Below are 19800 nucleotides of genomic sequence, written 5' to 3'. Positions count from 1 at the left end.
GGATCAAACCACATTGAAAGTAGAAAGCAAAGACTGAAAGCAGTTTCAGATCTGTGCTTCCTTCAGATCTTACTATGAACTCAGTCGAAAATCAGAGGCATATTTCAGTATCAGCCACCTATTTCATCTATCTTTTTTGGCACCAGAGATCCCAGACTTTAACAATAAAAACTTTAACTGCTGTGCTGCTTTGTACAGTGTCTTACCTGATTTGCCTGAAGCATTATCTCAGGAAATAATATTTGAAACATCCACACCCAGAATATTAGGTCCCCAGTACAAATACCACACACAAGTTCTCACTAAATTGTCACAAAATACCTTTTATCCAGGGACCAAATTCTGATACATCTAACAAGACATAGTCTCTATCATACATTAGCCTTCCTCAATCTGGCATGTCTAAGATATGTTGAACTTCAGTTCTTATCATTGCTAGTCAGTCTTACCACTAACACTTGAGAATGATAGGAGGTGTGGTCTTAGAAGCAGCAGATTTGAGCAGGTTTGCTAGTTGAGGACAGGTAGTCTTCAACTTATAACTACAATTGGGACTGGAATTTTGGTTGTTAAGTTGGTGTGGTCATAAGTTGAATCACCATGTGACCAGACACAAATTTATGATGGTTTTTATGGAAGTTATTAAGCAAATCTCCACAATTGTTAAGCAAACCATGCAGTTGTTAGGTGAATCCTGCTTCGGCATTGTGTCAACCATCCCACTCAGTCATCTAGCAAAGAGACTCCTGGCCATTTGTTTTGCCATGAGTGTACTTTACTGAAGCTTAAATGGTTGCAGAAGTAGTGTAAGTTGAATCTGAGGTTTTCCCATGCAAACAACACAAAAAAAAGTTCCCTGTTCCCCCCAGCCATCCCTGGTTATCTTCAAATGTCCAATCAGGTGCCTGTATATTGTTCAGGAAGCAGGTGCTCGGTTCCCAGCTCTGCATATCGTCACTTGACCTTGGTTGACTGGAGCTTGTCACATGGCTCAGCTGGGCTTCCATCCTCCCCTTTCCTTACATTCCAATCTGCCCCCCTCCCATGCTAATGTCAGCCTGTCAGCTTATGAAGCTTGGATAGGTGAGGTGCAGCCATGACATTGGATGCTTTTTGCCTGCAACCAGCAAAGGAATGTGATCACATGACTGCATAATCCTGCAAGTGCCTGAATTGCGATCACATGACTATAGGGGTGGCATGACAGTCACAAGTGCAAATACAGGTTGTAAAGCACTATTGCTGGGGCCATTGTAATTTTAAACCATTATTAAATGAATGACTGTGTCATTTTCATTATTTCCCCTCCTCTCTGAAGGAAAAAAAGTCCATTAGATAACTTAAAAGACAGAGCTCTTCTTTTTCACTATGATTATATTCAGAAGGAAAACTTGGGATTCCCTCCCAGGGATTTGAACTACAGTTCCTATCATCCCTCAGTGCTAACTATTTTGACTGCACCTATTTGGAGCAACGTATTTGTCATTGGAGATTATATCCAGGGTGCCAGATATAATCACCCTTTTGAGTGTAAAACGTGACATTGGCCTTCGAGCAGCACACCAAGGGCAACTCTTGAGAAGTAGCAGTTTAGGCTGGATAGAAGATGGATTTGATTCCATTTCTTTTTCTAAGTGGACCTGATTTGGATTGGGCTTTTCATTTTTGTTTCTTTTGAATGATGTCATGCCTGTTTTAAAGCTTACAATACACTTTTCATGTCCAGAAATTGGTGGGAAACTGTGTTGTTAATTTGGGGTAAGCCTGTTGTGAAAAGAGGGCTTTTAGTCATGGGTTGTCCATTCCTGGGTAGATAGTCACCATTAATCTGATGTTAAGATTGTTCAGTCATCACTTAATTTTAATTAATAATAGAATGCCAGATTATTAACCTTGTTTTATGTATCTACAGACAACAAATGGCATTGTTATTATCCTGCTTGTATGGAGGCAAATTAAGATTCCTGAAGGCAGAACACAGTATAACAGCTGAAAAGCATTTGCTTTCCTGACAATATTTCCTCCCTTTTTCAAAGCAGGAAAAGACCTCTCAGTGTAACAGATAATGGAAGCCATTTATTTATAATCTAATTATAATCTAATTGTCCTACCTCAGGGAAACTCATGAGTCAAAGCCAAACAGAGAAAATAATAAATGATTATGTCATTGGATTCAACTGATTGGTAACAAAAGAATCCCAGAGCAAGTTATTCTCCACTGCCTTTTTCCTCTCACATGATGTACAGTTTGTATCCGTCAGCAGAAAAGCATGTATAGCTTCAATGATGCTCAGAAACGGAAGAAGCTTGTTCAACCTGCTTTAAATATTGTCCTTGTGTAAGTCAGAATCGTTGTCAATAAGCACATTTTATGTTGGGCTTGTGGGGTGTAATTTTGTCCAGTATGTTTTAAAGCACTGTCTAGGTCTCCAGACAGTGACCTTAGTGAGAGTTTTTGCTTCAACTTTGTCACTAATTTAGCTTTGCATCTAGATACAGTCTGTGTGGAATTGGACCTTATAAAGCACACAGAAAACAGAGTCTGCTTGACTTCAGATGGGACTGATTTACATAGATATTGATTACTGTGTAATGAAAAATTGATGTGATTGGGGTTTTGAAATTGGACAGTTGGAGCAATTCCATTGTAGGTCCTTTACAAAGTAGGCACTGGGATGACTTTTTCTTTTTTTCTTTAGGAGAACATTAATTCACTTTCAAAAGTTCTAAAAGTTATTACTATTCCTATGTAGCTACCATTTCTTCCTCTTAGAAGGGAATTTACTTCAAGGAAGTGCAAATAACTTCAGCACCTTAAATACTTAACTCTTATACAAAGTGGCTGTTTAATCTGGAAGGCAGACTTTCTGTAAACACTTTTGACACAAAGGGGCAAATCTGTTTATTCTGGATTGTTTATTATGGCTGACACAAAAAAGACAACTTCTTCACTGGGAATGTGTAGCACAAAACTCTATTGGTATTTTGGAACAATAATAAAGCTAGACAATTGTTACATTGCTCCCCATTGTTCTCTTCCAGGCTGCATTTCTTCTCCAGTGTATGCATTTTCCCCAGTTGAGTTTTGTAACTTATGTTTATTCCTCTTTGCATACTGTTCAGTAATTTTGAATATAAATAACCATACCATAGTGGTTCTTTCGGTAAAAAAAAAACCCCAACATTTCCCAAGTTATAATAAATATTTGGGTAATTCTCAGTTAATTCTCAAGTGAGAACTTGCTAAAATGCAATGGGAGAATCTTTGTAAAACATAGGCATATTTTTACAGTTAGGAAAAATAACAGTAAATCACAGGTGGCTGAGCAAAACTACAAGTCTTAAAGTTGCCAAGTTTAGACACCTTGATCAAAAGAAAGTATAACATAAAAGGACGAGTTTTCCAAACTCAGAGGAGGCAGATTATTGCTGTTACTACTTTTCCATTGAATATTTTTACCAGGTAACTAATTAGGAAAAACAGTGCTACATAAATCTGACATTAGTAAATTTCAGTAGATAGCTGAAGAGGACAGATAATATGCACTGAGAATTTGCACACCATTTTCCTCTTTATATTGTGCTTTGTTTGTTATAACTCTGTAATCTGCATGATAACACTATCAGTCTTGGCCAGTATATTTAACCCCACATTATGCATTAAGGCTGGATTTGAGAGAAAAGCTTGGCTTAATAATCTATTTCCAAATATATAATATGGGCTAAGATTTAATCCAGGTTTTTCCAGATCATGCTAAACATTTTTTTAAAAAAAATTGGGTGAATAACCTCTATTGACTGATGGCATTTGGAAGACCTTGAAAAAGGAGGTCTGATTCTGAACTAAAAAAAAGAATTTGGTGCCATTTACTTTTCAAAGGTGTATGCCTCTTGCCTTTAAGGTATTTTCAAGCTTACTGATAACTTGTAATTTACTGCAATTGCTCTTTAAAACACAACTCAGTTTAATTCAGTTCTGAGTAGATATCAGCATTTCTGTGAAACAAATTTAAGAAGATACTCACTTTGCTAACTTACAGTGTAACCACACATCAATGTGGAAATAAATTCTTACTGTACACAAGTTATATCGCTGTATTGATGGCAAAGTGATGCTATAAATAGTAGTTGCTGATAACAGGTATATTTGAGATTCTGAATACAATGGCACTTTTAAGGAGTTTCAACCCGGAAGGAGTACTCAACCCGGAAAAAAATCCATGTTTCGGACAGGAATAGGCTCTAATTGAAGAACGAAGGATTACAATAATGTATGAAATTCATTGTAGTTTGATGTTCTTACCTCACCCTAACTCTGGTAGATATGGGCAACATGAATGTTCAGCTGTAGAATTTGTAAGGTTTATTGTGATGTCAACTGAATTTATTTTCATTACACTGTGTTTAGAAATATCCAGATTTCTGAAATGCTTTTTGATTAAAACTACTTTTTAAATTTCCCTTGCCATACAAATTTAGATATTTCTTTCTGCCATTGTTTAAAAGGCACACTAGTTTCAGGTATTGTCTAAAACAAAAATAATATTCTAAGTAAAACATTGGTCTTTATCACAGAAAGTCTACCTAAGAGTGACAATAATAGTTTATCCCATCTTGACATATTTTTTAAACTTCATTTCCCATCTTAACATCATTATTTTGAAATAACGTACAATTCATATTTGTCATAATTATATCCAAATATTTTACATTCCTTTCAATTTTAAAACCCATTTTATTCTGAGGTTTTTTATCAATTCTGTTTGCTCTTGTAATCTTTGTCTTCTGTTTATTAATCTTGAAACCTTCTAGTGACCCAAATTCTTTTAATTTACTCATCAAAAATGCAATTTCTTTGGCAAAGCCAAAATCATTTCATCTGCAAAAGTTCTTAATTTGTATGACTCTTTTTAAAATATTTACATCTATGATAATCACATCTTGTCTTATATCTCTTGTTTAATATTACAACAACTAAAATAAAAGAAGTGAGCAACCTTGTCTTGTACTTTTTTGAATCTCACATGTTTTGGTTAAATCCCCATTAATGATTAGTTGCGCTGTTTGTGAAATAGAAATCAGTTGCACCCATTTTATAAAATTCTCTCAGAAATTCATATCTTCCAAGGCTCTAAACAAAAAAGTCCAGTCCAAATTATCAAACACCTTCTCTGCCTCAAAAAATAAAATAAATGTAGCTTGTTTTTCATTATGATTTTCCAAATGTTCCAAAATATATGATACAGTTCTAACATTATCTTTTAATTGTCTTTTAGGTAAAAACCCACATTGATCCTCATCAATAAATTCTTGCATAATTAATTTCAGTCTTTCAGCTCCAATTGTTGTAAATAGCTTATAGTATAGTTTAATAATGATAATTGGTCTGTAATTTCTTACTGGAGTAAAATCTTATTCCTCTTTAGATATTGATATTATATTAAACTCTTTCCATATCTCTGGCATCTTCCTATAAAAAGAGAATTCATTGTGCTTTGTAAAAGTGGGGCTATTGGGCTATTGTTTTCTTCCTATTTTACTTCTTTCTTTGTCCTCTCCTTTTTTTTCAAATAACAACCAGAAGCAAGTTCCTATGGGAAGGTTATCCTCAACTTCAGATACCCTGGTCACAAGCCATTTCGATTTCATATTTAATCAGAAGACTAAGGAGATTTAAGATGACTAATTAATAGATAACACTGAGTTAGAGTAGAACTTATAGGAACAAGACCATACATCTTTTAAAGCAAATTCACCTCTATGCCAGGTCATAAAGTCTCATCTATGAGAAACAGCGGGAATGGGAGGCAAACTGGGACTGAGTCAGAATAATATACGGTAACTGGAAATTAAGAAGGAAAAAAGATCTTACATCCCATCTGTATTGAATGGGATTAGAATAAGGCAAATAGAAATTTGATTGATTGGTTTATTATGTGCATTAGGTTGGTGTCTACTCTTAGCAACCACATAAACAGGTTTTCTCCGTGACAATGTGTCCCTTGTCCGTGACAATCTTTCAGATCTTCCAACTGTATAATCACTAGCAGTGAATGAGCCTATCTACCTTGGTGCTGGTGCTGATTATCTTCTTTCTTTCCACCTTTTCCAGCACAGAGCTTTCTTCACAGACTACATCTTTGTATAATTTCTTCCAAATAGGATAATTTGATCCTGGTCTTTGTGCCTTGAGTGAAAAGTCTGGATTGGGTTGCCCGATTGTTTGAATTCTTGCTATCCATAGGAGTCGCAGCACCAAATTTCAAAGACATAAATGCTCGCTCTATCTTGCTTCGTCAATTAGATAGGAACTGACTAGTTTGCAGCAGGCAGCAGAAACCCTTGATACCAATACTGGAGATTATTATTTGATCCATACAGGAGAAAATTTATAGTCCTGCATTTAAATAAGATGAAGTTTATTATTGTGAGCCAGAACACTTTACTATGGGCCACAAGTAGTCTATTAATCAAGGGATTTCCCATCCTGGAATTTTAAAATTAGTTTTTTCCTTTAACACATAAAAGCTGCACAATAATTTGGGCTCACACCTTTAAGAGTAAGACATGCAGTTTTTACAAACAGATCTTACTCAATTTAATGAAAGTGAATTTGTTTTAGAATTATTCTCAAAGAAGCAGCAATTTTGGGAAAAATGCTCACGGGTGCAGGTATTGTAGCTCATCTAGTGGGTCGGTGGCCAAGAATCTTTCATTTTATGTACGTCTCAGGAGAGGTTGCTGGAGAGAGCAGGATCAGACAAATGACCAAGCAAACATTGTGATGCAAAGTCCTCCCTTTTTGTATATACATTGTGATGGGGTGAGCATGTATGCAAAAGGGGGACTTGCATACCATGCTGTAATAGACATTTTTCCATTTTGGAAGAACCTCCAGATTCAGCAGATGCCTGTGCAGTATCTCTCCAGATTCTTCAGCTTCTCCTTTAACTTCTGGCACTTCAATTAAATCCTAAAGGAAGTACTGTAAATATGAGCAAATCCTTTCTCTGTTTAGTTTAGTTTTTGTTTTTCAGTAGCTGTGCTGGAGAATTTCTCCTTCCCTGGAGAAATTGAGAGAAATTATCTATTATTTATTTGGGGAAGAATTTTGAATGACTATTTGTGTTCAACTTTTAATACAGATAATTATATTCATTTATTTTAAATATATCCTCTCTAATTATACCTATAATACAATCAGCCCTTCAATGTAGGCAAAGTCAAGGAACGGGCATGCCAGAGATTCCAGAATGCTTTTTATTATTGTAAAATAGAATTATAAAATCTTGACAGTCTGTCAGAGTTTTTAACTGCTTCATGTTATTCCACACAAAATAAGTTTGTGTTTCTTTTTCATACTTTCCTCTTTTTCAAGACTAAATAATCTTTTCTGAAATCCTCCCCTTAACAGTTTACCCATTCCTTCCCCATTTCCAAGGCTAGATCTACATTCTTTCACAAAGTATATAAGGTTATATAAGTGAAAGAGGGGATATGATTATTTTCTTTCAAAGTGTTCATCAACATGAAATAATTTTCTATTTAACAAAATGATCTAATGAATCAATATTTAATTATTTCACGCAATCATTGCAGAGAGCTTGGACTGAGCAATTAATATACCCCAGTAAGGGGTGGGTGGGGTTTTTTAATATCTACAATTGCTTTATTTCTTGACTCTTTCAGTAGCAAGACTGAGCATGGAAAGAATTCATCTTGCACATATTTATAATACTGGTCTGAAACTCAGCACATCCGGATGTCTGAATCCTGGGATTGATGTAATGCTCGTTAATTTCTGGCTGCTAAATTCTTTGGGTATTGGACATGAAAAAGTGCTCAGGAGTCTGTGGTTTTAAGTGGCAGATGTTGAAGATATAGAGATCTTAAGTTTTTGAAAGTAGAAACGCGGGAAAATGCGATTGAAGTGAAATTTATGTTGGTATTCTATTAGTTAAAAAGCACATTTTTACTTGACAGCTGTAATTTGGCATGCATTTTAGTTCTTATCAGGCTAGACACTGGATCACTCCTTTTCAATTAAGTATATGAAATGCTTTGAAGATTAAAAGCACTGTATAAGTATTATTGTAATTATATGAAGAGATGAAGCCATTATATAAGTCATTACTGTCTGCAAAGCACCCAAGCTTCAGAAGCATCTGAGAGGATGTATAATTCTAATATCTGGCTATATGACTCTTAACACTTTCCATATTAATTATGTGACTTGCTATGCCACTCAACTTAATCAAACAGGATTCATTAAAAAAGAAAGAGAAAACTCTAATTTTATGCACCCCCATTTGGAATTCTACTGTATCTGGCTTAGTTACTTGACTTACATGTGTTTCACACAAATAAAAGTTTATTCCATTTTCTCATCTCAATATTTTGGTCAACTTAAAGCTGCTATACAAGATGATTATACACCCTGGTTATATGTTCAATGATTTATTAAACATATTGAAGGCTGGTGTTTAATTTTAAACTGATACGTGATTTTCCATTTAGTATGTTTGAGTATTCCTTTATAGTATAAAGTCAGGACTGTAAAAAAGGGCTGTTTAAGAAAAAAAAAAGGCTGAATGTTGTTTAATTTCTAGATAGTGGTAATATTTAGCTCTGGTTTTTTCCCCTACTGGTTATTCAGCATAGTGTGGCAGTTAAACAAATGTTTGCAAGCCACTATTTTTGACTCATTCCTAAGAACTTGTATAGTTTATTACATGGTTCTTTAAACCAAGGAATAAAAATAAACTGTAAAAATAATGTCAAAAAGCAACAGTGGAAATTGAGTAAAATTAAAATAACAAAACTATTCTTTATCACTCTCTGAGCCAGAATAACCACAGCCATCTAAAACAAACAATTGGTGTACTTCCAAATAACAATCAATTCCTGAGTCAACAAGTCTCCTTAAAGTTTGAATTGCACAGTTCTGGGACTCAGTTTCTGCACTCAATATTCTTGCAAAATATTAAGGGAGAAAGAAGTCCAGTGTATCTTTTTTCATATTTTTTGTTGTGTTCCTTGAACCCATACTTCTCTTTCACTGCATATGTCTTCTTTATCAGGAATCTTGCATAGTAATGTCTCAAAATTGACAGCCAATCACATAACTTTGTTAATGAATGCAAATGAAATACACTGCCTACATTTCAGTGACAGAGTGATTGAAGCAACTGGGTAGTGCTTCTGATTTCCCACTTCACATTGTGTTGGTGTTATTATCAGTACATGAACACTGTATGGCTCAATATATTCATTAGTAGTAGCCTCAACAGTGCAGGATATATTTTCTGCCTCACTTTTGCTGTAGAATGGACAATTAAGACAGGGAACACAGATTGGGAGATCTGTTTGGCAATATGGAATGGGCATGCAACATGGTGGCACATACAAAAAGGAGGCAGGGTCTGCACTATTATGTTGCAATGCTGCTTTTGTCAGTCAGCCCCTCCTTGCCATTTTTGTGGATCCAGCTGGAATTTTGGCTCATCTTTAGGAACAAATCCAAGAATACTCTATGGATCTATTCATTTCATATTGTAATTTTTGCTTTCCTGGGTCTATATTGATAGAATCAATCAGTGGTGGGATTCAGCCAGTTCACACCACTTCGACAGAACCGGTAGCTAATTTTTTGTTGCCCAGACCCAGAATGGCCTTCCGGAAGCGGCATCCACACAGAGAACCGATTGTTCACATATTTGAATCCCACCACTGGAATCATTGCTAAAATCAGACTTTGTGTTGTTGGAAATTGAGTCCAAATTCCCCGATTCCTAAGTTCAATTCTTTAAAAAGTTACTGTATCATTCAGAGAATTTATTCCTCTTTCTATCTATTCACGTGAATGGATATCATTTGTTGATTGTCTGGTCCAATTTAGTCTGATTACATGAGCCAATATTCATATGAAGAAAGTCATATAGGAAAACTATTGAATCTTAAAGATTGCCTTAGCTAATGGACATACAGCCATTGTCATGGAAATGCATTCACTGACTTCTTTTACCTTTTGGGCGGATAACCTTGTTCTCTCAACAAAGGCTAGGGCTGCAGAGGAGGAAGAGATAAATGTCAATAAAAATCTAAACTTCAGGGCACTGTTAACATTAAGCTGGGGAATTGTGAGCCATAGATTGTCCCTCTGTGTTAGAGCCATTGAACGTTGGGCAGCATACCCATCTAATAAATAACTAAATTCATTTTCGCATACTTGAATACAGTTTGGAAATCTGGATGTTGCAACTTCACCTAGGCAATGGAACAGTTTAATTTTGCCTTTGGTTATCTATCAAAAATTACAAATAAGAGTTCAGGCATGTCATGCAGGTGAAGCAGAAACAAAGGATGAGCTGGAGTAGTTCTTTGCAGTCCTATTCCTCTTTGGGGTCATTACCGATTTTGCATTTCCAGTTCACTTTCTTATTTTCTTTTCTTACTCTTCAAACAACAGACCCTCAAGAAAGGGAAAAATAGCTTTTTCCAGAAGTTTAAATTGACCACATGACGGTTTTCTGAAATTAGGCTGAGAGCTACATATGGCTTGAGGTGTAGGTTGCCCAGATTTGAGTGACACTTTATTGCAAACATTGTGGGCATGAAAAATAGTAGCTAGAAGCAACCACTTCTTACTGCCAGGAATATCAGGCCCAAAAAGGAGGCCCAAGCATTGTGGGTGCTGCAATAGCATTGAGATTGCCTGTAACATATTGGGTGTGTCAGCTGAAAAGACAGCTATGGCAATAGCTTATGAGGCCAGATATAATTCAGCTAGACTCAACCTCTATTAAATTTAGAGTTTGCAAATATAAGATTTTTTGTATGTATAATTATGCATAACCTAATATGTATACATTCAATCACTACTTCCCTTAATGTCCCCCATTTATGGTAGAAATAGCAATAGTTGTCCACACAATGTTTATTCATCATAACTCAGAAATTAGTTTAATGCTGTTTTAAAAGATATGGAAAGCTCACTTTCCTATTTGTCATTGTAATCATATCTAAAGAGGACAAGCTTTAAAGGGCAAACAAACTAACTCTGAACAATATGATAAAAGAAAATTCTTAGAAAATATCTCCTCTTCTTTGCTATGTGAACTTGACCTTTACCTAGATTGCTGCTGATAGAAGAGAAAGACAGTTCCATTTCTACAGAAGATGTTGCAGATGCATGCACAACTCTCTTATAGATATTGTTGTTGGCCCATAAAGAAATTAAAAAATGCCCATCAATTGGAAAATGAGAAAGTCATTTTTCAATAATTTAGCTGCTGCTTGATTACAAAAAAAGGGTTTGCCAGATTATTAGAACATTTTCAGTAAGACATAAGTTTATTTAGAGGAAGTAATACTTGACAATTGGACTAGAGATGATGGAGATACAACCATCACCGCCCTGAGTCCTTCAGGAGAAGGGCAGTATACAAATATAATAAAATAAAATAAATAAAATAATAAATCACAGAGAAAATGAATGAATTTAAGAATAAAAGGATTTTGTTGGACCACGTTAGGGGTGACTGTTTTCATCTTTTCATTTCATCCTAATAATTTTGTCCTAACAGTTTTGATGTCCATTTTATGATAAAGCAATACCCTTTTTCAGAGTAAAATTTTATATTAATTTTTCAGATTAAAAAGGATCCAAAGAATTGAAAGAATGCAGAGAAGTGATAGTGAAGAAGGACATCAATGCTCAGTTTAGATGTAGAGTAAAGAAAGTGCATTCATTTCTGTTTCATGTACAGGGCAAAGGCTGTACAATGTTGTTTAAAATATCACTAACAAACTCCTGGATGAAGAAGAACTGAAGCTGATTGTTGTGGTTCACAGTTTGTGCAGTCTTGTTTTCAGCTTGGTAAGTGGGGTAGTTAAGCATAATGTTCTGTCTATCCAGAACATCCATCTTGGGGGGGCAGCTCTGTTGTCAAGTAGTAGCTTCTCTGTGACAAGAGATGACTTTGGAGGTCCACAAAGCCCATAAGTGTATGGAGGGAGCCTGGTGGAATGTTTTGAATGGGCAAGATTCAAGAAAAGAAACAGAGACCCTTCATATCATCTCACTAACAAAATACATTAGGAGACTTCCAGATTAGACAAAAATAATAAAAATATATTGCTGGGTTTCAGGATTGAACTATTAGTTCAAGTCCTGCCCTAGTGATGAAAGTCAGCTGGGTGGCTTGGGACCAGTCACTCATTCTCAGCTCAACCACTTCACAGGGTTTTGTTGTGTGGAAAGTAGGAGAAAGAAGGTGCATGTAATATGCTCACTGCCTTGAGTTATTGTAAAAACAAAGCAGGATAAAATCAAATCAATAAATCAAAGCTGCCAAGAACATTCACAACTCATTAACATCAGCCATGAAATGAGTTCCCCTGTGCTGCCAAGGCCTCAGATTGGCTGGCAAAACCAGGATTTTAAGGCCTTGCAAAAGGCCAACAAGGTTGGAGCAAGTCTAATCTCAGAAGGGATGATATTCCTGAAGGCAGGTACCACAGCAGAAAAGACACTTCCTGGGTCCTGCCAGGTGCCAGATGGAACTCTCTAGTGGACAGGACCTGGAACACACTTCTCGTACTGGATCTAACAATGGGTAGACACTGTTGGTAAGAGACAATTCCATAGTAATCTGGCACTGAGCCATGAAGGGCCTTAAAGGTAACCACCAGCGCCTTGAATTATACCTGGAAACATATAGGTAGACAATGCAGCTTGCGGAGCAAAGGTGTCACCCATAACTACCCAAGCCACTGCATTTTGCACTAGTGGAATCTATCCTGCTTTGGTAGCTCCCTGCCTCATTGTCCAATACACTATTAAGGTTTATGTTAAAGCAATTTCAGTGGCCACAGTTGATTGCATTGTTTTGGCATCTATGGCAAAGGTTACACTAGTAAGGGTGAAGAGAAATACAGTGCTATTAAACTAAAGGATAAATCCTGGAAAGGCATTGTTTAGAATACGCTGTTCAGTTTTGATTATCACATTTTAAGAAAATGATAAGAAATAAAGTGGGATTTTAGCGTAAGAACAGTTTATTCATTTATTTAAAAAATATATAGCCACCCATCTTATATTGAACTCTGGCTGACTTGCCAACCAATAGTTAGATCAATAATAAAACAACATAGTATCTATCTATCTATCTATCTATCTATCTATCTATCTATCTATCTATCTATCTATCATCGGCACAAATATTAAAAACCTAGCACCAAGGCTAAGTTTTAACATGCAACTAAACCCTGACAAATTCATTCATACATCCCCCCAAAGCAAAATTAACAGCCCCCCACTTTGATCTACAATTTTTATGCTTACAACTTAGTTTCTATGACTCCACAGGTTTTTCTATTTGAAATGTAATAACTTTAAGCAGGTAAAATGCACCCAAACAAAGTGGTAGCATAGTCTTAGAGATTGAAGATAATACTTGAAAAGGTATAATAAAATAAAACAATCCCTAGTATTGGGAGTGGCTATTGTGTGTGGCATAAAGTAGGCATTCCTGAAAAATGTGTCCTGAAAAGTGGAATGGAGCGGCCAGAAAAAAACCTTGTTGATTACACTCTCCTAATTCTTGAACGCAAAGATATCTGGAAACGAACCTTGGCTATAAACTTAATGAAAAGTATCAAAGCCATTTTTATGCTCAAGAGAATTATCTGGGTTGCATCTATCTTGGTATAGAAATCCAAGGTTGTTTCAGTGCCCCAACCAATCTTCACAGTAGATTGAAATAAATTTGGAAGTGATCAAAACAATAAAGATGGGCTGGAATTGTCCAGCTCAAGTCACTTAGCCAAAATTGTCAGGAAAGCCACTCACCTTCTTCTAACCTCAGAATATTTCTCTAATTCTAATTCAATGAATATTAGATTGGAAAGTGATAAATCCCTATCCCAAGCTTTTGTCTGTGTACATTTTTGGACTTATCAATATTCTGCTGGGTAGTTTAATCCAGAATGGGAACCCAGAGTGGGATGGTACCCATCAAATAATTTATTTCATGTTGGTGGGATGAGTGGGTGGGGGATGTTACTGTTTCTTTATTTTATTTTTTTCTATACTCTTATTTTATTGCTTGTAAGCTGCCTAGGATCTTTGTGAGAGAGTAGGCGGCTAAATTTTCTAAAATAATTAATCAGATGTGATCTTGATCACCTACAATAAATAGACAATTTTTAAAAATCACTCGACAGATTATCTTTTCCTAATATTCAAGCAAAGGCAAGTATAATCATGTGATCAGATATCAGTAAATTAATTCAAAGACGAATCTTAATAAATATACTTAAAAACAGAGTCAACATTGTTTTGAATATCTAACCATTATTCTCACCTTTTCCACCAGTAGTTATCAAAACATAATTCAACCCTGTGCTCTTTAAAGTCACAGAGCTATATGTTCTTATTATTTCACTGTTTATAATCTTTCAGCCACCAAGTTGACTGACCACTTCTGTCATGCCAGGCAAATGCCTGGGCTTCACTAAACACAAAACACACGAAGGGGAAAATTATAAGGGTTAGGGAACAATACGGCTCAATCCATTTCTTTCTTAAACTATTTATTTATTTATTTAGTTTTCTATACTGCCCTATTCCCGAAGGACTCAGGACGGTTTACAGGGCAATATTTAAAAGACAATATAAAATTAAGATAAAAATAGAATTAAAAAGAATTAAATTAATAATAGCCCAACAATAAAATAATGTTAAAAACTTAAAACTAAAAACCCCCTCAGTCCAGGCCAGATAGATCGAAAAGCCAGGTTTTCAGGTCCCGACGAAATGAGTGCAGGTCGGGGGCAGTCCGGAGTTCCACAGGTAAATCATTCCAAAGGGCAGGCACGCCCACAGAGAATGCCCTCCCTCTGGGGATCACCCGCCGGCATTCCCTGACCGGCGGCACCCTAAGGAGGCCCTCCCTATGGGAGCGCACAGGACGATGGGAAGTTGATGCCGGCAGCAGGTGTTCCCTTAGATAGTCCGTACCCAGGCCATTTAGGGCTTTATAGGTCATCACCAGCACCTTGAATCTCACCCAGAGGGCAACTGGAAGCCAATGCAGCTTGCGGAGAAGAGGTGTTACACGGGAGTATTGGGAGACTCCCATCACAACTCGTGCGGCCGCATTCTGCACCAGCTGAAGCTTCTGAGTGGTCCTCAAGGGCAGCCCCATGTAGAGAGCGTTGCAGTAGTCTAACCAGGAGGCCACGAGCGCGTGAGTGACTGTGAGTAGTGCATCTCGGTCCAGATAGGGGCGCAACTGGCGCACCAGGCGAACCTGGGCAAAAGCCCCCCTGGTCACGGCTCCTATATGATCTTCCAAACTGAGCGGTGAATCCAGGAGAACGCCCAAGTTGCGAGCCCTATCAACGGGGGGCTAACACCTCACCCCCCCCATAGTTAACAATGGACAAAACTAGCTCTAACCAACTTAATGAAATACCTAAAGCAGAACAGACTGTTTTGGCAATAATGCAGCTCAAAGCCTAATTAAAAGTTTTTAAATTAAAGTGCTTACATTCTGACAGGTTGTCCATAAAGAAAATATTTTAGAGTTCCCAGTAATTACAACCACAGAATGTGGAGAACATCAAGTTGGGGAAAGTCCTTTTGTGATGAAATTCTCTGCTAATAAAAGTTAGTATTTTCAAAACACTGCAGAACAAGAGGTGGACATTTCTATGGTATCACATAAATGATAACCATGTTCCCCATTAAGCCAAGATTCCTTCAGATATTCACATATTCACAATTAAATGAGAACCAAGTAACAGATAGCTTGTTTCTAAGTTTCTGTAAACTATCTTTTTGCTCAGTACGATAAATCTGCCTATAGATCTTGAGAATCTTTTTTTCTGGACTGTAAGCTCCTACAAGGAGACTGACATTATAAGCTAAGAAGAACAAGTAATGTTAACAATATTTCTGAAACAATTTCTAATGTATCAGTCTGAGCTGGAATAAGATTTGATTATTTTTATTTTAACTGACTATATTTTTATGACACTTGGATTACAATTTGCACTGCGGTTTGGTTTCACTTTTTGAATGTTCTGTTCCTAGCTTCAGTCTTTGGGGAGGAGTTAAGGAATCAAAGAAATAAGTATAGAACTAAAAACATATTTGTAACTAAAGTTTAGTGAAAATAAAATGAATATGGACTATGACTGAAGTAGTCTATATGACTCAGTGCTCCATTTTCTTCCTTGTGTCTTCAGTCTGCATTTGCAGGAAGGGATTGGGCACTGTGGCTGATATTTGCGGGCTGACAAGGGGACTATGTTTGTAATCTAGCTCTAGGTAAAGGTAAAGGTTCCCCCACACATGTGTGCTAGTCGTTTCCGACTCTAGGGGCCAGTGCTCATCTCTGTTTCAAAGCTGAAGAGCCAGCACTTGTCCGAGGACGCCTCCGTGGTCCTGTGGCCGGCATGACTAGACACCAAAGGCGCACGGAGCGCTGTGACCTTCCCACCATAGCGGTCCCTATTTTCCTACTTGCATTTTTACGTGCTTTCGAACTGCTAGGTTGGCAGAAGCTGGGATGAGTAACAGGTGCTCACTCTGTTACGCGGCACTCGGGATTCGACCCGCCAAACTGCCGACCATCTGATCGACAAGCTCAGCATCCTAACCCACTGAGCCACCGCGTCCCTTAATCTAGCTCTATTAATTTGTAAATTCTTAATTCTCCAGCCACGTTATTGACGTTATAAAATGGGTTGATTACATGAAATTTAGTGAGTGTGCTTGCCACCCATTCATTAAATCGTACACGTGCATCACTAAACTAAGCTTTTTTGCTCAGAAATAAGTCTCTTAAGTAACCATTCTTGCAGCTGAAACAAAAACAGAGAATTAATTTAGGTTATTTTTTTTTGGGGGGGGGACAGATTTTGAATCTGAAAAATATCCATCATATAAAACTTACATTATCAGAAGAAGTAATTAGGATTATGCAACATTTCCAATTAAGTGATGTTTAGATGATATTAACTATTAATATTTCAAATACTTTCTACTATTTATTTAAAAGTTGGAAGGTAATTTTTGTTAAAGTGTAATTCAACTGCTGAAATTGCAGTATCCATATGTATGATCTATATTATAGTTTTGTAAACCTAAATAACAGTTACCAAAATTGTCTAAGAATTCCCAGATGGCATCTATTCATACAGTTTTATTTGAAGCATTGTGGGCAACTTTTCAAGTGAGCCACAGTTTGACTGTAAAGCTTTGGCTGGCCAGAGATTGATTATATCATTGCTAACGTTTACTCTATAATTACTGTGTGTCTTGTAGAAGGCAAAGCTTCTGACTTAGAGATACCTCTGGTATGGCATTCCAATTACATTTAGCCTTCCCTCTAGTGTGTCTACTTTTCTAGTGCCACATATAAGTCAAACTCTGTGTCTGGAAGACTGATTTGCCCATATCCAACCATATACTGATGTTAGTCTTCAAGGTAATTGATAACATATCAAGTAGAAACTGTAAACAATAGAAACAGTAAGGTAGGAACTTTAAAAAATGGCTAGGTGTAACAAATTTAATTGGTATAAGGCTATTTAATTAGGATAGGAATGAGAAGTTTGGAATTGCCAAAATATTCAGATTAATCACCTATCTCATTCAGTTGTAGCTTCTCCAGCAGCAGAAGCTTCTTAAAGTCTTAAGCCAAATTCTTTCCCAACTCTGATAACTAAATTATCTGAAGGGGAAAATTTATAGAATAGAAACCACTTGAATTGTGAATTTACCTTGATAATTTTGTGCTTTGTGCTATCTCTTTTTGGCTTGTAAAAATGAATCAGATGTAACTACACTTTAGTGGAGATCAGTGTGCTGGAATTGATGCAGGCATCTCCTAAATTGAAGATCAGTGATGATAACTAAGGGACAAGAAAAATGTAGTAGCGAAAATGTACTTTTTAACTTTCTTGCATAAACTTAAATATTTTGATTGAAGTATACATTATAGATGAATCACAAAAATAATCTTTCGGTTTTAAAAGTTTATACTTTAAAAGCTGGGATTGCTCTAGTGGTTAAAGTACCAGGCTAGAAACTGAGAAGCTGTGAGTTCTAGTCCCACCTTAGCCATAAAAGCTAGCTGGGTGACTTTGGGCTAGTCACTCTCGCTCAGTCCAATTCATCTCACAGGGTTGTTGTTATTAGGAAAATAGGAGGAGGAAGAGGCATGAGGTATGTCATCCACCTTGAGTTGTTTATTAACATAATAAAGGGATATAAATAAGTATCACTGAATTATAATTTCTGCTGTGAAAAACATTCAAGCCATTTGGCATATACTTGCAAGGGATCATGCTGGGTAAAATGCCATTTGGACAATCAGAGACTGCCTAGGTAGGATTTCAGACCATTTAGGTGTTTATAATGGAAGTGGGAAACCTGCTGCTGTCCATAAATAGTTATACTTGCACAATAGACATGGTGATTAGGGCTAATAGTCCAACAATACCTGAGCAGTTATTCAGAATTATATATGTAAATATGCATGTCACAAGGTCATGTGTGCACCCAGGCTTCACAGAATTATACTGTATAGTAACAGTTTAATTTATGCTCTTATTGTATGTTGAGGTTGCTGAATTTTGAAAATGGAGAGATCAGAAAAGAATGAAAAAACAAAAGAATTCTTCTGATTTGAGCTTAAATCTCTGTTTCCCAGTTCTGTGTGTAAAAAAAAAAGTCTGTGAGTCATTCATTCCTTGCCTTTCCAATAAATTTGCCTTCCAATAATCAAGACCATATTTGTGAAGGAGCAGGATACTTCTCTTGAGCCTCTATTATATTACCAATAAAATGTATCAGTTTAAAAATTTCTTGGAATGTCTGGGGCTTTTTAGTTCTTTTGATATGAAATGAAAGCATAAATGCACCAAAGAGCCATCACGCTTTGGAAGCCAACTTTTTGTCCTCTTCAAAATGTGCCTTGAAATCCTTCCAGGATACAAAAACGTCTTTACTTTGCACCTTTGGAAGAAATAATGGCAAAAATGCTGAATGGTTCGTTATAGAAGGCTTGCTTTTTAATTTATGACATCTCTGCATTCCAAGATAACTTTCATTTGTTGAAATTTAGTACAGGGAGATAAAAATTGCTAAATATATAGGATGAGCCTTAAAGCACTATTTAAAATACTGTACTCTGAATCCATCCTAACTCTTCATCATATGAAATGGAGATACATGCCTCCAAATAGGCCACATGGATCAAATTCATGTTGCTAAGAAACCAGCTTTTGGCAGTATTATCCAAAGGGGAAATGCAAACCATGTTTATGTATGTTTTGGCTTTGAATGCTTCCAGTTTTTCTAATGTTTGCATTGGCTCTTAATTATGTTAAGCCATGTCATTTTATTACAGTTCTAAAATGTGACAATAACCTTGCATGAACTCTGGGAGAATCAATGCATTATTTGTAATGGAAGTTAAAATTTCAAAGGTGGCCAAGTTAGTTCCATTTCATTAGCTGGACTGCACTAGGGAATGAGTCAGTGGAGAACAGAAAAGACTCAGTCTGCAATATCTTAAAACACAAGAACTTGCTCTTGCTAGTAATCCAGTAGAATTCTGGTTTTTTGCTTGGAAATATGCCTACCTGCCTAGTGAAATAGGAAAATAAGCTGTGTTGTAATAGAGAAGATCCTGTGGGCTAGGAAAGTGATCCGGTATCTTTATATTTTCCTTTTTATTAACTAAGTATATTGTAGCTGGCTGTGCTCGCCTTTGCACCCATGTT

General features: G+C 36.4%; 1 long non-coding RNA gene across 1 annotated transcript in view; it reads left to right on the top strand.

Moving 5' to 3' along the window:
* The window catches only part of LOC310633525, a 45626-nt gene extending 40694 nt beyond the window's left edge, over positions 1-4932 (top strand). Inside the window, exon 4 of the long non-coding RNA XR_014491019.1 lies at positions 1913-4932. This is a non-coding gene — a long non-coding RNA (uncharacterized lncRNA). The remainder of the gene's footprint in view (positions 1-1912) is intronic.
* Positions 4933-19800: the final 14868 nt, after the last annotated feature.

This window comes from Vipera ursinii (assembly GCF_947247035.1).
Source record: "Vipera ursinii genome assembly, chromosome: 2".
Classification (NCBI taxonomy): Eukaryota; Metazoa; Chordata; class Lepidosauria; order Squamata; family Viperidae; genus Vipera; species Vipera ursinii.
Note: the sequence above shows the minus strand (reverse complement) of the source record. Positions and strands in the feature narration are given on the sequence as shown.